Genomic DNA, 16698 nt, shown 5'->3' with positions numbered 1-16698 from the left:
CTTTGTCGGCCGGCATGGACACGATGGGCTGAATGGCCTCCTTCTGAGCTGTAAATTTCTATGATTCTTTGATTCTCCTTGAACTACTCCAATCCTTGTGCTGATGGTGTTCACACCATGGTGTTCTATCAGGAATTTCAGGATATTGACCCAATCAAGATGAACAAATAGCGTTATTCGGCTGTGAGGATGTTGTGTGACTCAAAGGGAGTGTAGCCCTTGCCAAAAAGCAGGGTATTACTTCTTATTCAAAGTATTCCTCCAATATCTATGTAATACAAAACATAATCTATTGCCTTTTACTAATTTAATTTTTTTCATTCAGTGGAAACCCACCATTGGGTCACCCTGCCCTCCATAACTAATCTGGTGAAGTCCCCAATATAGGGAGAAGCTTCCTGATTCCCGACCTGTTCCATCCATTTTAAAGTGAGTTCCAACATGAGATCAGCCTTGAAGCTGGGCCAGAATAGCATGGCACCAGGGGGAAAAAACCTACTGGCAGTGTACAGAGCTATGAATTTCTGCAAGTAAAATCCATTAATAATAGACTTTCCTTTTTAAATTAAAATGACTAAATCTCACTCCAAAATAAACAACACTTGACAGCGTTGGTAATTACACTTTACCCTCCTGACAGTATTTGCTGCATCAAAGAAATGCATTGCATTCAAGGTATTGGGAGGGGAGGGCTGGGCTGGGTGGGGCTGGGTGGGGAGTGAGCTGGGCTGGGCTGGGCTGGGTGGGGAGTGAGCTGGGCTGGGCTGGGTGGGGCTGGGTGGGGAGTGAGCTGGGCTGGGCTGGGCTGGGCTGGGTGGGGAGTGAGCTGGGCTGGGCTGGGCTGGGTGGGGAGTGAGCTGGGCTGAGCTGGGGAGTGAGCTGGGCTGAGCTGGGCTGGGCTGCTCTTTTTGGTGCAATCAAGAAACAAAACAAACTGTAACTTAACAAAAATACAACAAATGAAACTTAACAAATTAAATTAAAATTTGGTTTCTGGGGGTGATGAAGCACTCCAGTCCCTGCGGAGCCCACCGGTCGTGGAAGGCCTCGAGCGTGCCTGCAGACGCCGCATGCTCCATCTCCAGGGCCACCCGGGAGCGAACGTGGCCGCGGATGAGAGGCAGGCAGTCGGGCTGAACGACCCCCTCGACCGCCCGCTGCCTGGACCTGTTAATGGCCACTTTGGCCAGGCCCAGGAGCAGTTCCACGAGGAGGTCCCCCGACCTGCCCGCTCCCCTCCGTACCGGGTGACCAAAGATCAGGAGTGTGGGACTGAAGTGCAGGCAAAGATCGAGGAGCAGCCCCTTCAAATAATGGAAGAGGGGCTGCAACCTCTCACATTCCACATAAACATGGAACACAGACTCTTCCAGGCCGCAGAAAAGGCAGGCGGCCTGGGAGTCCGTAAACCTACTTAAAAATTTATTGCTCCGTGCAACACCCTTCAGGCCAAGTCCCTGGGCCGGGCTGAGCTGGGTGGAGAGGGAGCTGGGTGGAGAGGGGAGTGAAGTGGGCTGAGCTGGGTGGGGAATGAGCTGGGCTAGGTTGGGTTGAGCTGGGTTGAGCCAGAGAGTGAACTGGACTGGAGCTGGAGCTGGGTGGAGAGTGAACTGGGCTGGAGCTGGAGTTGAGCTGGAGCTGGGTTGAGCTGGATGGGAAGTGAACTAGAGCTGGGTGGAGAGTGAACTGGAGCTGGGTTAAGCTGGGTGGAGAGGGAGCTGGGTGGAGAGGGGAGTGAGGTGGGCTGAGCTGGGTGGGGAATGAGCTGGGCTAGGTTGGGTTGAGCCGGAGAGTGAACTGGGCTGGGCTGGGCTGTGTGGGATGGAGAGTGAGCTGGGCTGGGCTGGGCTGAGTGGGATGGAGAGTGAGCTCGGCTGGATGAAGAAACATAGAAACATAGAAGATAGGAGCAGGAGTAGGCCATTTGGCCCCTCAAGCCTGCTTGGCCATTCAATGAGGTCATGGCTGATCATCCACATTCAATACCCTGTCCCTGCCTTCTCCCCATATCCCTTGATCCCTTTAGCCTTAAGAAATATATCCAACTCCTTCTTGAATATATTTAATGAACTGGCCTCCACCGCCCTCTGTGGCAGAGAATTCCACATGTTCACCACTCTCTGGGTGAAGAAATTCCTCCTCATTTCAGTCCTAAATGGCTTACTCCTTATCCTTAGACTGTGACCCCTGGTTCTGGACTCCCCGACCATCGGGAACATCCTTCCTGCATCTAGTCTGTCCAGGCCTGACAGAATTTTATAGGTTTCGATGAGATCCCCTCTCAATCTTCTAAACTCCAGCGAGTATAAGCCCAATCGACCCAATCTCTCCTCATACGTCATTCCTGCCATCCCGGGTACCAGTCTGGTGAATCTTCGCTGCACTCCCTCCATGGCAAGAACATCCTTCCTCAGATAAGACGACCAAAACTGCACACAATACTCAAGGTGCGGTCTCACCAAGGCCCTGTACAACTGCAGCAAGACATCCTTGTTCCTGTACTCAAACCCTCTCGCTACGACGGCCAACATACCATTTGCCTTCTTAACCCCTGCTGCACCTGCATGCTTACCTTCAGCGACTGGTGCACAAGGACACCCAGGTCTCTTTCCACTTCCCCTTCTCCCAATCTATTGCCGTTCAGATAATAATCTGCCTTCCTGTTTTTGCCACCAAAGTGGATAACCTCACATTTATCCACATTATAGTGCAGAGTGAGCTGGGCTGGGCTGGGCTGGGTGGAGAGTGAGCTGGACTGGGCTGGGCGGGATGGAGAGTGAGCTGGGCTGTGCTGGGCGGGATGGAGAGTGAACTGGGCTGTGCTGGGCAGGATGGAGGGTGAGCTGGGCTGTGTTAGGCAGGATGGAGGGTGAGCTGGGCTGTGCTGGGCGGGATGGAGGGTGAGCTGGGCTGTGCTGGGCGGGATGGAGCGTGAGCTGGGCTGTGCTGGGATGGAGGGTAGGCTGGGCTGTGCTGGGCTGGAAGGTGAGCTGGGCTGTGCTGGGATGCAGGGTGAGCTGGGCTGGGATGGAGGGCGAGCTGGGCTGTGCTGGGCTGGAAGGTGAGCTGGGCTGTGCTGGGATGGAGGGTGAGCTGGGCTGGGCTGGGTGGGCATGTGTGCTGTGAGGAGGATGCCGAGAAACTCCAGTATGATTTGGACAGGTTGGGTGATTGGGCAGAAGCATGGCAGATGCTGTATAATGTGGATAAATGCGAGGTTATCCACTTTGGTGGCAAAAACAGGAAGGCAGATTATTATCTGAACGGCAATAGATTGGAGAAGGGGAAGTGCAATGAGACCTGGGTGTCCTTGTGCACCAGCCGCTGAAGGTAAGCATGCAGGTGCAGCAGGTGATTAAGAAGGCAAATGGTATGTTGGCCTTCGTAGCGAGAGGGTTCGAGTACAGGAACAAGGATGTCTTGCTGCAGTTGTACAGGGCCTTGGTGAGACCACACCTTGAGTATTGTGTGCAGTTTTGGTCGCCTTATCTGAGGAAGGATGTTCTTGCCATGGAGGGAGTGCAGCGAAGATTCACCAGACTGATACCTGGGATGGCAGGAATGACGTATGAGGAGAGGTTGGATCGATTGGGCTTATACTCGCTGGAGTTTAGAAGAATGAGAGGGGATCTCATTGAAACTTATAAAATTCTAACAGGACTAGACAGACTAGATGCAGGAAGGGTGTTCCCGATGGCTGGGGAGTCCAGAACCAGGGGTCACTGTCTAAGGAAAAGGGGTAAGCCATTTAGGACAGAGATGAGGAGGAATTTCTTCACCCAGAGAGTGGTGAACCTATGGAATTCTCTACCACAGAAGGCAGTGGAGGCCAATTCATCTATCTATCTATATATAAAAGGATAGTGGTGTCTGTCTGTCTGTCTGTCTGTCCGTCCGGGCATCACTCAAAAGTTATAGAGCGTACCTACACATATGTTATATCAAAAGAAAGGTTATGATTAGGAAGGTGTCCTAGGCATATTTACTTTTTGGTCAGACAAAAATTGTTCGGACAGTAGACAAAAAACGTTCAAAATTCCGCTCATTAGCGGTTGGCCAATCATACGGGGGAAATCCGCTCATTAGCATTGAGTGACGTGAAGGTTGACCAATCCTACGGGGGGAGCGCGCTGCGTCATGGGGGGCGTTTCATGGTGTGTGTGGGCGGGGCCTAACCTTTCAAACTGCCGTTAATTCGGCCATCTTTACCTCAGATTTTACTTTTATTCACATTTTGTGCTTAAAAAACCTGAACTTTATACAGGGAACTAAGGAAAAGAACAAATTAATTCAGTTTTAAATAGTTTTTAGGAAGAGTTAGAAATTAACTGATCCATTTCAATTATGAAGGAACTCAGTTGTCTTCCAGGGAAGGTCTCCCCACCTTGTGGAGCTGGAGGCCCCAGCCGGGGACTTGGGCTTTCGCCCCCTCGACCCCGGTCCTCGGCTCCGTTTGCGCTCAGGGACTCGGGCTTTCCCCCCCTCGGCCCGGTCCCGGGTCGGCGGCTCCGTTTGTGGCTGGGGACTCGGGCTTTCCCCCCCATCGGCCCGGTCCTGGGGCTCAGCTCGTTTTGCGGCCCGCAGGCCGGGGGACTCGGCCTTTCCCCCCCTCGGCCCGGTCCCGGGGCTCAGCTCCGTTTGCGGCTGGGGACTCGGCCTTTCCCCCCCTCGGCCCGGTCCCGGGGCTTGGTTCTGTTTGCGGCCGCGGGCCGGGGACTCGGCCTTTCCCCCCCTCGGCCGGTCCTGGGGCTCGGCTCAGTGTCTGGGCCTGAGGCGCTAGGGAGGGAGAGGGGAGGGAGGGAGAGGGGAGGAGGACAGAGAGGAAAGCAGGAGAGACAGGGGAGGGAGAGAGAGAGGGGGAGGGAGGGAGAGAGGCAGAGAGAGGAGAGGGCGAGAGAGCGGGGAGGGAGGGGGCGAGGGGAGAGAGAGAGGGGCAGGGAGAGAGAGGGGGAGGGAGAGAGAGAGGGTGAGGGAGGGAAAGAGTGAGGGGGGTGGAGAGGGGAGGGAGAGCTCGCCTTCTTCCTTCCTTCCTTCCTTCGCAGGGGTCCATCGGGCCAGGCCTGAGGCGCTCCTTCCCCCCTCTCTCTCCAGGCTAATCCCGAACTAAATCCAGCAGTCTCTCTCTCTCTCTTCCCCCCGTCTCTCTCTTCTCCCCCCAGTCTCTCTCTCTCTCTCTCTTCCCCTGTCTCTCTCTTCTCCCCCAGTCTCTCTCTCTCTCTCTCCCCCAGTCTCTCTCTCTCTCTCTCTTCTCCCCAGTCTCTCTCTCTCACTCCCCCGTCTCTCTCTCTCTCTTCCCCCAGTCTCTCTCTCTCTCTTCCCCCAGTCTCTCTCTCTCTTCCCCCAGTCTCTCTCTCTCTTCCCCGTCTCTCTCTCTCTCTCTCCCCCCAGTCTCTCTCTCTCTCTCTCCCCCCAGTCTCTCTCTCTCTCTCCCCGTCTCTCTCTCTCTTCCCCGTCTCTCTCTCTCTCTCCCCAGTCTCTCTCTCTCTCTCCCCCCAGTCTCTCTCTCTCTCTCTTCCCCCCAGTCTCTCTCTCCCCAGTCTCTCTCTCTCCCCCAGTCTCTCTCTCTCTCCCCCCCTCAGTCTCTCTCTCTCTTCCCCCCAGTCGCTCTCTCCCCCCCCAGTCTCTCTCTCCCCCCCCAGTCTCTCTCTCCCCACCGTCTCTCTCTTCTCCCCACCGTCTCTCTCTTCTCCCCCAGTCTCTCTATCGATCCCGGGCCCCTCTCCCCCCCCCCCCCAGTCTCTCTCTCTTTCCCTCTCTCTCTCTCCTTCCCACACAGACAGACAGACAAACTCATTTATATATATAAAAATTATTTCTACTTTTTTCATAACAACATGCCCTCAAAGAACCCTCGGCACCGCCGGGCACTCTAGCTAGTTAAATATATTCAAGAAGGAGTTAGATATATTTCTTAAGGCTAAAGGGATCAAGGGATATGGGAGAAAGCAGGGACAGGGTACTGAATTTGGATGATCAGCCACGGTCTCATTAAATGGCAGAACAGGCTCGAGGGGCCGAATGGCCTACTCCTGCTCCTATCTTCTATGTTTCTATGTCTATGAGTGGAACGCGCCGCGGTGGAGAGCCAGAAGTCAATGGGTGATTGACGGGAGTCGACTGTGAGGGGTGGGATGTTGTGACGTGTGTGTTTCCCCAGGCTCGGTAACCAGTGGAAACGGAGCCTGGGCTCGGAGAGCGCTGAGCGGGGCCGGTGAGTATCTGGGGCTGAGGACAGGGGGCGGTGAGGTGTGCGGGGCTGGGACAAGGGGGCCGGTGAGGGTGAGGAGCCGGGGCCGGCCGGTGAGGGTGAGGGGCCGGGGCCGGGCCGGGACAGCGGGAAGACCGAGCCTGCGGCGGGTCTCCGAGTGCCCTGCGCTTGCTGCTGTTTGGATCTCTCCCCGGTGACAGCCTCCGGCCTCGGGAAGCCTCCGGTTGTTTATTCCGTCCAATTGCCCCTTTCTGCACCCTGGTTCCTGCACCCTGGTTCCAGGCTGTCATCTCGCAGCGTGTCTCCGCTGGGAAGCGGCTGTCAGCGGCTCCCTGCTGTCACCCGGGGACTCGCGCGCGGTTGCAGCCTTTAATACTGTTGGCGGGCCCCAGATGGGGTTTGGATGCGAATGGGGGCAGTTTGTGGATGACAGTGGACTATGAAACGTAACGTTGGACTAAAGTTGAGCTGAACCATTTTACCAGTACAGGTGTAGGTTTTCCAAATGGATTCCATGTTTTACCATTGGAGAGATATATGGATGCAAGTACAGTTGTAGACAGAATTCACGGGAACGGTTGGTTACGGCGAAAATATATTTAATTTGCCTTGTACTGATATTGTGATATTGCTGTGGCTATTCTGGCTTGTACTGATATTCTGATATTGCTGTGGCTATTCTGGCTTGTACTGATATTCTGATATTGCTGTGGCTATTCTGGCTTGTACTGATATTCTGATATTGCTGTGGCTATTCTGGCTTGTACTGATATTCTGATATTGCTGTTCTATCAGATGCAATAGTTCGTGTGTTTTGTTCTGTTCCATTTGTCAATTCACTGCTGAGCACAGCAACGCACTACTGTAATTTAATAAATTGCAGAAATGACTCGGAATTGAACAGTCTAATCTCAATGGTATAATACCAACGGAATTGAACAGTCTAATCTCATTGGTATAATACCAACGGAATTGAACAGTCTAATCTCATTGGTATAATACCAATCAGGTAAGTATTTTAACACAAGTAAAGCAAATATGCAAAGTTAAATGGTTTAAAAGTGGGGAATTATATTAGAAACTTTCAGAAGAATATAGTAAAGCCTTGGATACAGTAACATACAGGAGACTGGTGCACAAGATCAGAAAACATGAAATGCGCTAGGTTTCTGCAGGGCAGAAGCTCAACCGGAGGAAGAGAAGTGTGGAGTACATCGATCTCCGTCAGAATGGAGGAGTTTGATAGCAGGTTGATTCGGGGGTCTGTGCTGGGATATCATCAATGTACATAAACGAAATGAAAGTGTGGACAGAGTTGTTTGCTGACGATACTAAACGTGGGCAGAGGGACTGCAAGTAAGACGAAATGCAGAGGAATTTGGATAGATTGCGGGCGGGGAGGGGAGTGCTGAGTGCCAGGTGTTATTTAATGTAGACAAATACAAGGTGACAAGACTGGGGAAGGGGAATATGGAGATAGAATATACCTTACATAGTTCTCAAGAACATTACAACCATTGGATGACTTTGCAAGTGTAGTCAGTGTTATGTAAGCAAAGATGAACAGTAGTAGACTACAGGACATAATGCAGGGGAGTGATATTCGTATGCTTTGTGGGGAAATACGCTGCTGTCCATATCCTAACCTGCACCAAGTCGCGCTCACCCATCACCCCTGTGCTTGCATTGACTCCTGATCCACCAACACCTCAAGTTTAAAATTCTCATCCTTGCATTCAAATCACTCCATGGCCTCGCCCCTCTCTATCTGTAACCTCTTTCAGCTCTACAACCCTCTGAAAACTCTGCGTTCCTCCAACTCTACCTTTTATGCATCCCCCACTCCCTTCACCCCACCAAATATGGCCATGTCTTCAGACATCTGGGCCCCAAGCTCTGAAATTCTGTCCCCAAACCTTTCTGCCTCTTTCCTCTCCACCTCTCCCTACTCATTTAGGTCCCTTTTTAAAACCTACATCTTTGACCAATCTTTTAGTTACCAGTCCTAATATTTCCTCCTTTGGCTCAGTGTGAATTTTTGTCTGATTACACGCATATGAAGCATCTTGGAACATTTTTCTATGTTTAAAGGTGCGATAGAAATGCAAGTTGTTATTGTTGAAAATGGGAAATATCGGTAAAAACCGAGCACTTACAGAAACAAAATGAGTATACAGGAAAAGTCTGCTGGTGATTTAGAAATTAACATTTTGTTATATGATGGATGTATCAATGAAATCTAAACTGTTATTTCAAGTGTCAGCTGTGGCTCAGTTGATAGCACCCTTGCCTCTTGGGTCAGAAGGTTGTGGGTTCAAGTCCCACTCCAGGGACTTGAGTACATAAATCTAGGCTGACACTCCAGTGCTAGTACTGATGGAGTGTTGTTGGATGAGATTTAAACTGAGGCACTGTCTGCTCTCTTGGGTGGACGTAAAAGAACCCATGGCACTATTTCAAAGAAGAGCCAGGGGAGTTATCCCCAGTGTCCTAGCCAATATTTAATCCTCAATCAACATCGCTAAAACAGATTATCTGGTCATTATCACATTGCTGTTTGTGGGAGCTTGCTGTGTGCAAATTGGCTGCCGTGTTTCCTACATTACAACAGTGACTACACTCCAAAAGTATTTAATTGGCTGTAAAGTGCTTTGAGACCTCCGGTGGTCGTGAAAAGCACTATATAAATGCAAGTCTTTTTTCTTTCTGTAATAGAAATAGAAAATGCTAGTGTACATAAGTCAGTCAGCATCTGTATTCCTGGAACATTGATCTGTTCCTCCTTGCAGATGCTGAGTGATCTGTGTATTTCCAATATTTTCTATTTTTATTTTGTTTCAGATTCTCTGTGTGTCATTTGTTCTCTGTGGTATTACTAACAGTTTTTTTTATGATTGAGGCAGTTTTTGGACTGTATAGATTTTAAAGTTCAATATTTAAAAAATCTATTGCTGTACCCTTAGTGTTGTATAAAAGTATAATTATTTACATTTAATTGGTGAGGGTCATCAGCATAATAAGATCACAGCAGTGAATTGTAAATAAAGTTTAAACACTTCCCCTTGTATAACCATCTTAGCCCTTCATCTATTATTTGAATACATCTTAGTAAAGTTTTATGTATATTTTACTGTACAACTAATAGTATAGTTGTGATGCAGAAGTATCCACCAGGAGCCTTCTGTTCAATCAATCAATCAATAATGTAGTAAAAAGATGCAGCAGTTTTGATAAATTGAAAGAGAACAGCTGATGCTACTTGGGCCAGAACTATTAACACTTGGTGTAAACACTGCTATTGTAATATGTAAAGTAGAAGACAAGAGCTGCAGCATAGATGTAACCACAGATCGCAAAGCACACTGAGTTGATCGTGAACAGAGTGGGAAGTTTAGAATTTGGTTAGAGTAGGAATTCAGTGCAGAGGGGGTCAGATGTGTTTATTTTTGCCTTTAGCACTTGTAGTGGTTTGTGTAAACTTGAGGCAGTAAGTAGTGCTTAGTACAAGCTAGTGTGTAAAAAGAGAATTTAAAAAAACCTTTAAAACAGACTAAAGGTAATTACCTATAAACAAATATAGACTAAGATAAGGTAAGGAACGAAGATAAAGAACTAGGACAACTAAACTGGGTTTCAAAAAGCGTGAGATTTTCCAGTAGCATCCATTTGGCTGGGGTAAACAAATCCCAACTCCCAATAATTGAGAAGGACATAAGAATGACAAAGACCAGGGTAATAGATTGGTGAAAAGCCAATTTTGAGAAGCTGAGCATAGAGCTTTGCCAATATTGTTGTCCATTTTATTTTCCAAATAATGGTGTAGAACAGCAATGGGAAACATTTAAAACTGTGTTCAACAGAGTCCAGGAAATATATATTCTGCTAAAAAACAAGAACAAACTAAACATTAACAATGAATGAATGAATGAAGACATAAAGGAAAAATTGAGTGTAAGGAAAGAGACATACACTAAATACATGGACAACAGGCAACAGTGTGCCAAGGGAGGATACTAGGGGAAGAGATTAGGGGAGAAGTCAAAAAAGCAATTTGGAAGGCAAAGAGGAACTATGAAATTAAATTATCAAGGAACATAAAACAAAATAGTAAAATATTTTACAGGCACATAAATAAAAAGGGAAAGGTAAGATGGGAATAGGGCCTCTCAGGGATGGACAGGATAAAATCACGAGCAGCGACAGCGAAATGGCAGAAATATTAAATAATTACTTTGTTTCAGTATTTACCAGGGAGACAGATCAGGTGGACATGACATCAGAAGATGAGATTAGAAATTATATAACCACATTTAAAATAATAAAGAGAAATATTAAATAATATTAAATATCAAATTCAAAAAGGATAAATTCCCTGGTCTGGATGGTTTGCATCCACGCATTTTAAAAGAATTTACAGAAGAGATAGTAGAGGCACTCTTACACATATTGAATAATTCATTAGAAAAAGGTGTAGTGCCTGAGGACTGGCAAATAGCTAACATTATAACTATATTTAAGAAGGGAGATAGAACATGTCCAGGGAACTACAGACCAGTCAGCTTAACATCGGTGGTAGGAAAAATAATGGAATCTCTACTAAAGGAGAGAATAGGAAAACATTTAGAAACAAAAAATATAATAATAGTCAGCATGGATTTCATAAGGGAAAGCCTTGCTTGACCAACATCATTGAATTCTTTGAAGAGGCAACAGAGAGCATAGACAAGGGTGAGGCAGTAGATGTAATTTATCTAGATTTCCAAAAGGCCTTTGATAAGGTGCCACATAATAGATTAGTGAATAAGGTCAGAGCACGTGGAGTCAGGGGACAAGTAACAGAATGGATAGCTAGCTGGCTGCAAGACAGAAAGCAGAGAGTAGGGGTAAAGGGTAGCTATTCAGAGTGCCAGAAGGTGGAAAGTGTGGTTGCACGAGGATCAGTGCTGGGACCAATGTTGTTCACAATTTATATTAATGATTTAGACTTTGGAATCAAAAACAATTTCTAAATTTGCTGATGATACCAAATTTTGTGTGGGGGTGGGGGGGATAATCAGCACTGAGGAGGACTGCAACAAATTACAAGAAGACATTAATAAACTTGCAGAATGGGCATATACAGGAAACTCTTTTTTATCCGGCACCGACGGGACCGGCGTGGTGCCGGTTGATCAAAAAGTCCGGATTACAGAGAGGTATACTTACTAAGGTACGAGAGCCCTGTACACAGCCACAGATCCAGGCGTCCCTGTTGCATGGCAACGGGTGCAGGAACCCCGGCTACACGGCCACTAATATGAAGTAAAACTTACCTGAACCTACTCCTGAATTTTGCCGGTTATGATAGATTTCTGGTTATTTAGGTGCCGGTAAAAAGAGAGTTTCCTGTAATTGGCAAATGCATTTCAACACAGGTAAGTGTAAGGTATTGCATTTTGGTAAGATGAATAAGGGTCATATATTACTTGGAAAATAAGAATCCAAATGAGGTAGAGGAGCAAAGGGATCTGGTCGTAGAAATACACAAATCACTAAAAAGTAGTGACGCAGATTAATAAGGCCATATAAAAAGCAAACCAAGCACTATGGTTCATTTCCAGAGAGATAGAATTGAAAAGTCGAGAAATTATGCTAAAATTGTATTGAACCTTGGTTAGACCACACCTGGAGTACTGTGTAACATTCTGGTTGCCATATTATAAAAAGGATATAGAGGCATTGGAGAGGGTTCAAAAGAATTTACAAGGATGATACCAGGAATGCGAGGGTATACCTATTTGGAAAGGATGAACAGGCTGGGTCTCTTTTCTCTTGAAAAGAGAAGGTTGAGGGGTGACCTAATAGAGGTCTTTAAAATTATGAAAGGTTTTGATAGAGTAGATACAGAGAGAGTGTTTCCACTTGTGGGGAAGAGCAAACTGGAGGCCTTCAATATAAGATAAGAAATCAAATAGGGAATTCAGAAGAAACTTTTTTACCCAGAGAGTGGTGAGAATGTGGAACTCGCTACCGCAGGGAGTGGTTGAGGCGAATAGTATAAATGCATTTAAGGGGAGGCTATATAAGCATATTAAGCAGAAGGAAATAGAGGTGCCGTCTTTCGAATGAGATGTTAAACCGAGGCCCCGTCTGCTCTCTCAGGTGGACCTTAAAGATCCTATGGCACTATTTTGAAGAAGAGCAGGGGAGTTCTCCCCGGTGTCCTAGCCAATATTTATCCCTCAATCAACATCACTAAAAACAAGTTATTTGGTCATTATCAAATTGCGGTTTGTGGGAGCTGCGTTGGCTGCCCTGTTTCCTACATTACAATAGGGATTACACTTCAAAAAGTACTTCATTGGCTGTAAAGTGCTTTGGGACGTCCAGTGGTCGTGAAAGGTGCTATATAAATGTAAGTTTTTTTTAGGGAGGGTTATGCTGATAGTTAGATGAGGAAGGATGGGAGGAGGCCCGAGTGGAGCATACACGCTAGCATGGACTGGTTGGGCTGAATGGCCTGTTTTTGTGCTGTATATTCTATATAATTCTATAAAACTCTATAAGATTAATATCCTAATTTTAAGTAGGAGCTGTTGCACTTATATTAGGATCTATTAAGACTGAACTTTAAATTCTCACCCACTTCTGGGCCAAATAAAAATATAAAGAGGAACAATATTTGAAGTAGCTGAAGAACATTGAAAAACATGCCATAATCTAACAAAACGTACTCAATTTTGATATGTTTTTGAAAACCTATAATGCCTTATTCACATCAGATCACAGCTTGAAACATTGAGTGTAAAATTTGGATTGAAAATCTCACTGTTTAAAAGGTTTTAATGAATAATTTATTTCTGTGCAATATATTAAAACATTACAGAAAAATTATTTTTCATCTTTCATGCAAGATCATGCAATTGCTATATGTCGCTAGGTTATATTTTTTCAGTGGCATCACTGAAACAAGGGGTGTATAGCATTGTGAGATTTTTACTTGCACAAACCATAAACAGCCTCTTCCTGCATCTGCCTTGTTTGGTGATTGCAACAAGTTTCCGGCAGCTCACTGACACTACTGGGTAGGACATGCTGCAGTTCTCAAAGACTGCGTCTTTGCGTTCAAGGAAAGCACGTTGTACTGCAGAAGAAGGAAGGAGGCACTGTATTTGTTAAGTCTGTGTGTTATAGTGATAATTACTACACAGACTTTACTGGTTGGAGGTAGGGACTATACTGAATACAATATTACTACACAGTGCTTATATACCGGTGTGGTCACCACCGGTATTACGTATACAGCAGCCAGAGAAAGTAGTACATCTCTTAAGGTGGAACAGGCTTAAGTTCTCTCAAGGTGGAACAGGTTACATACACCACAGTATTGCTGTTTGTTCCAACATGGGTCAGCATACCCAAAGAACACCTCTATTCCCCAATTCAGTTGCTGCTGCATGAGGTGGGTGAAAGGAGGTTTGCCATTGAAGGGCACCCTTCTCACAGGAGAGGTGTTTGCACTTTGTGGAAGGTAGCGAGACTGTCAACGTGGTCCAACTTCCAGAGAACTTGGGAGCAGATGAGGAATACGTTTAGCAGTATCAGCAAATCTTCCAAGTTAAAGCTACCCAGCCTTCCTTATACAAATTAGGTAAACAAAGTATGCATGTCACAGAATTTCCTCCCAATCTGTTATGCCTTGACTGAGGCCGCGTGCAAAGCACTCAAACAATCTTGCAAATCTCTCATAGCTTCAGGGAAAGCTTTTTAATTGAACTTAAAACTATACCTGGTCACCTTTGCATCTTTATAGGTGAGTACAGAAAGCAAGCCTGCAACAAAACCTAGCTGGAGAATGCATGTTTCTTTAATAATAATATAATAATAATAATCAACTTTATTGTCATTGTTAGTGCACAAGTGCAGTACAACGAAATGTAGGCTTGCGGCTCCCGAGAGTGTACATTTAGATTAAGACATTTAAACATTCAACATTCATTTGGCTTGTAATACATTAACATAAACATAATAAAGTGCATTGGCAGATGTGCAGGCTTTAGAGTTTATTTGTGGAGTTCAGTAGGATGACAGCCCTGGGAAAGAAGCTGTTCCTAAATTTGGTCGTTCGGGTGCGAATGCATCTGTAGCGTCTCCCAGATGGCAGGAGGGCGAACAGACTGTGGCTGGGGTGGGTAGGGTCTTTGATGATGGTCCGTGACCTCCGTAAACAGCGTTTCTGGTATATGTGCTCTACGGTCGGTAGCCAGGTGCCGGTAATGCGTTGGGCAGTTTTGACTACCCGCTGCAGGGCTTTCCGGTCATAGTAGCTACAGCTGCCATACCATACTGTGATACAGTTCGTCAGGATGCTCTCTATTGTGCAGCGGTAAAAGTTAGAGAGGATCAGGGGTGACAGGTTACATCCCTTCAGCCTCCTTAGGAAATATAGGCGCTGCTGGGCCTTCTTCACCAGAGAGGAGGTATTGAGGGACCATGTTATGATTTGTTCATCTCTAGAACCATCCTCTTGCTTGTCGCAAAGAGCTGCAGCCACAGGCAAACCTGCACTTCGTAGAAACTGAAAAGTAACCTGAGTGAAGTAATTTGGGAGGTAGCGTGCTTAAGGTGGAAAATAAACCACTTATTCTGTAGATACTCTCAATGAATAAGTACAAATGCCTTGTACACTTTGGATCGATTCAATAAGTTGAGAAATAATACATTGCAGAGCATTTATCACAAGCTATAAACTCTTAGGATTTATTTAAAAATGAAATTAACAGAAGTAAGAGTTAACGCAGAAGGTTTCACTTGATTACAGAACTTTACTCACTTCAAACTTACAAATCAGTTGAATTACTTGAACTTCTCTGCAATAATATGCAAATTTGACCATTATCTATGTTATGAAATCTATATATAAAATTGGGTATTCACAGTGAGCTTTTGCTTTCCCCAGACTGTCAGCTGCTTGACAAAGGCTCGTTACAGGACTCCCAATTATAGAAAATAAAAACAGACAATGCTGGAAACACTCAGCAGGTCAGGCAGCATCTGTGGAGAGAGAAACAGAGGTAACGTGTCCGGTCTGTAGTGTCCGAGTATCAATAATACGCGGACTGCAGGAGAACAATAATAACAGGTATTTACTGAACAGAGGGTACTCTTTTATTTGGACCCAAAAAAAACCAATTCGACTGTAAATAAACAAAAGTTCAACTAAAGCTTAACAAATCAAATTAAAATTTGGTTTTCCGTGTTGATGATGCACTCCAGTCCCCGCGGCGCCCACCGGTCGCGGAAATACTCAAGCGCACCGGCGGACACCGCGTGCTCCATCTCCAGGGCCACCTGGGCGCGAACATGGCCGCGGAAGAGAGGCAGGCAATCCGGCTGGACGACCCCCTCGACCGCCCGCTGCCTGGACCAATTGATGGCTCTCTTAGCCAGGCCCAGGAGCAGGCCCACAAGGAGGTCCTCCAACCTGTCCGCTCCCCTCCGCACCGGGTGACCGTAGATCAAGAGCGTGGGACTGAAGTGCAACCAAAAATCGAGGAGCAGCCCCTTCAAGTAGTGAAAGAGGGGCCGCAACCTCTCACATTCCATATAAACGTGAAACACGGACTCCTCCAGGCCGCAAAAAATGCAGGCGGCCTGGGAGTCCGTGAACCTACTTAAAACCTGATTGCACGGGACCGCTCCGTGCAATACCCTTCAGGCCAAGTCCCCGATGGAACAAGGGAGGACTCCCGCGTAGAGAGCCCTCCAGTGGGGACCTCCGCCACCGCCAGTCGGCAAGACGCCACGCCAAGGCGTGTCCGGACGGTAGACGAAGATGGCAAAGTGGAGAGTGTGCAGGAGCAGCCCGTACAGGAAACCCCTCCGCGTGGAATGAAAAGGCACGGAGGGTATTTCCTCGAGATGGCTCAAGTTGTGAGGCGCCGTTTCCCGAGGGGAGTTTCGGGGCCGGGCGCTGATGAGGAATTCCGTCCGAACGGGGGTAAGCTCGGACGGGATCGCCCCATGTGCTTGAGCCGCCTCGATACACCTAGTGGAGTCGGGGCCCAGTGCCACTTTCACCGATTCGATGGCTTCGACTGCGAGCCGGACGTTGGCCCAGGACAGGCGCCGCGCCAGCTCCTCCGGCGCCATCCAGCCCGCTCCTCCGCCATCGAGCAGGTCCTCGACTCTGGTCACCTTGCCAAGCACAGCCCTGCCCTCCGCCAGCCGCCCGAACCCGCGTTCGTGGAGGTGCGGATTCCTGAGCAGCGGCTCCCGAAGGAGAGCCGCCGCTCCTGACGGGGGAGAGCTCCGCCTGGAAGCGACGTAGTTCCAAACCCATAGCAGTTCCTGGTAGAAGACAGGCAGCTCCCGCAGGCCGGCACGCCTGCCGCCCACTTTCGCGAACAGGAGCTGCGTGTCGTAATTGAGGCCGTGCAGCTGGCGGAAGAAAAACGTCGCCAGCGCACACCATCTCGGAGGATTCTCGACGTACAGGTAACTCTGCAGCG

The 16698-nt window shown here is 47.5% G+C and overlaps 1 protein-coding gene across 8 annotated transcripts in view; it reads left to right on the top strand.

The window, feature by feature from the left end:
• The first annotated feature begins 6112 nt into the window (after positions 1-6112).
• Positions 6113-16698, top strand: part of rusc2 (RUN and SH3 domain containing 2) — a 260485-nt gene continuing 249899 nt past the window's right edge. For 7 of the 8 annotated variants that reach the window (XM_085972765.1, XM_085972817.1, XM_085972792.1 and 4 more), the window contains exon 1: positions 6113-6211. The gene's annotated coding sequence lies outside the window, so the exon portion shown is untranslated. Of the gene's footprint in view, positions 6212-6476; positions 6786-16698 lie in introns of those variants that run through there. The other variant, XM_085972749.1, reaches the window with a different exon arrangement.

This window comes from Somniosus microcephalus, chromosome 2 (assembly GCF_052327205.1).
Source record: "Somniosus microcephalus isolate GS21.2 chromosome 2, FLI_Smic_1.0, whole genome shotgun sequence".
Lineage (NCBI taxonomy): Eukaryota > Metazoa > Chordata > Chondrichthyes > Squaliformes > Somniosidae > Somniosus > Somniosus microcephalus.
This window is presented reverse-complemented; position numbering and strand designations above follow the sequence as displayed.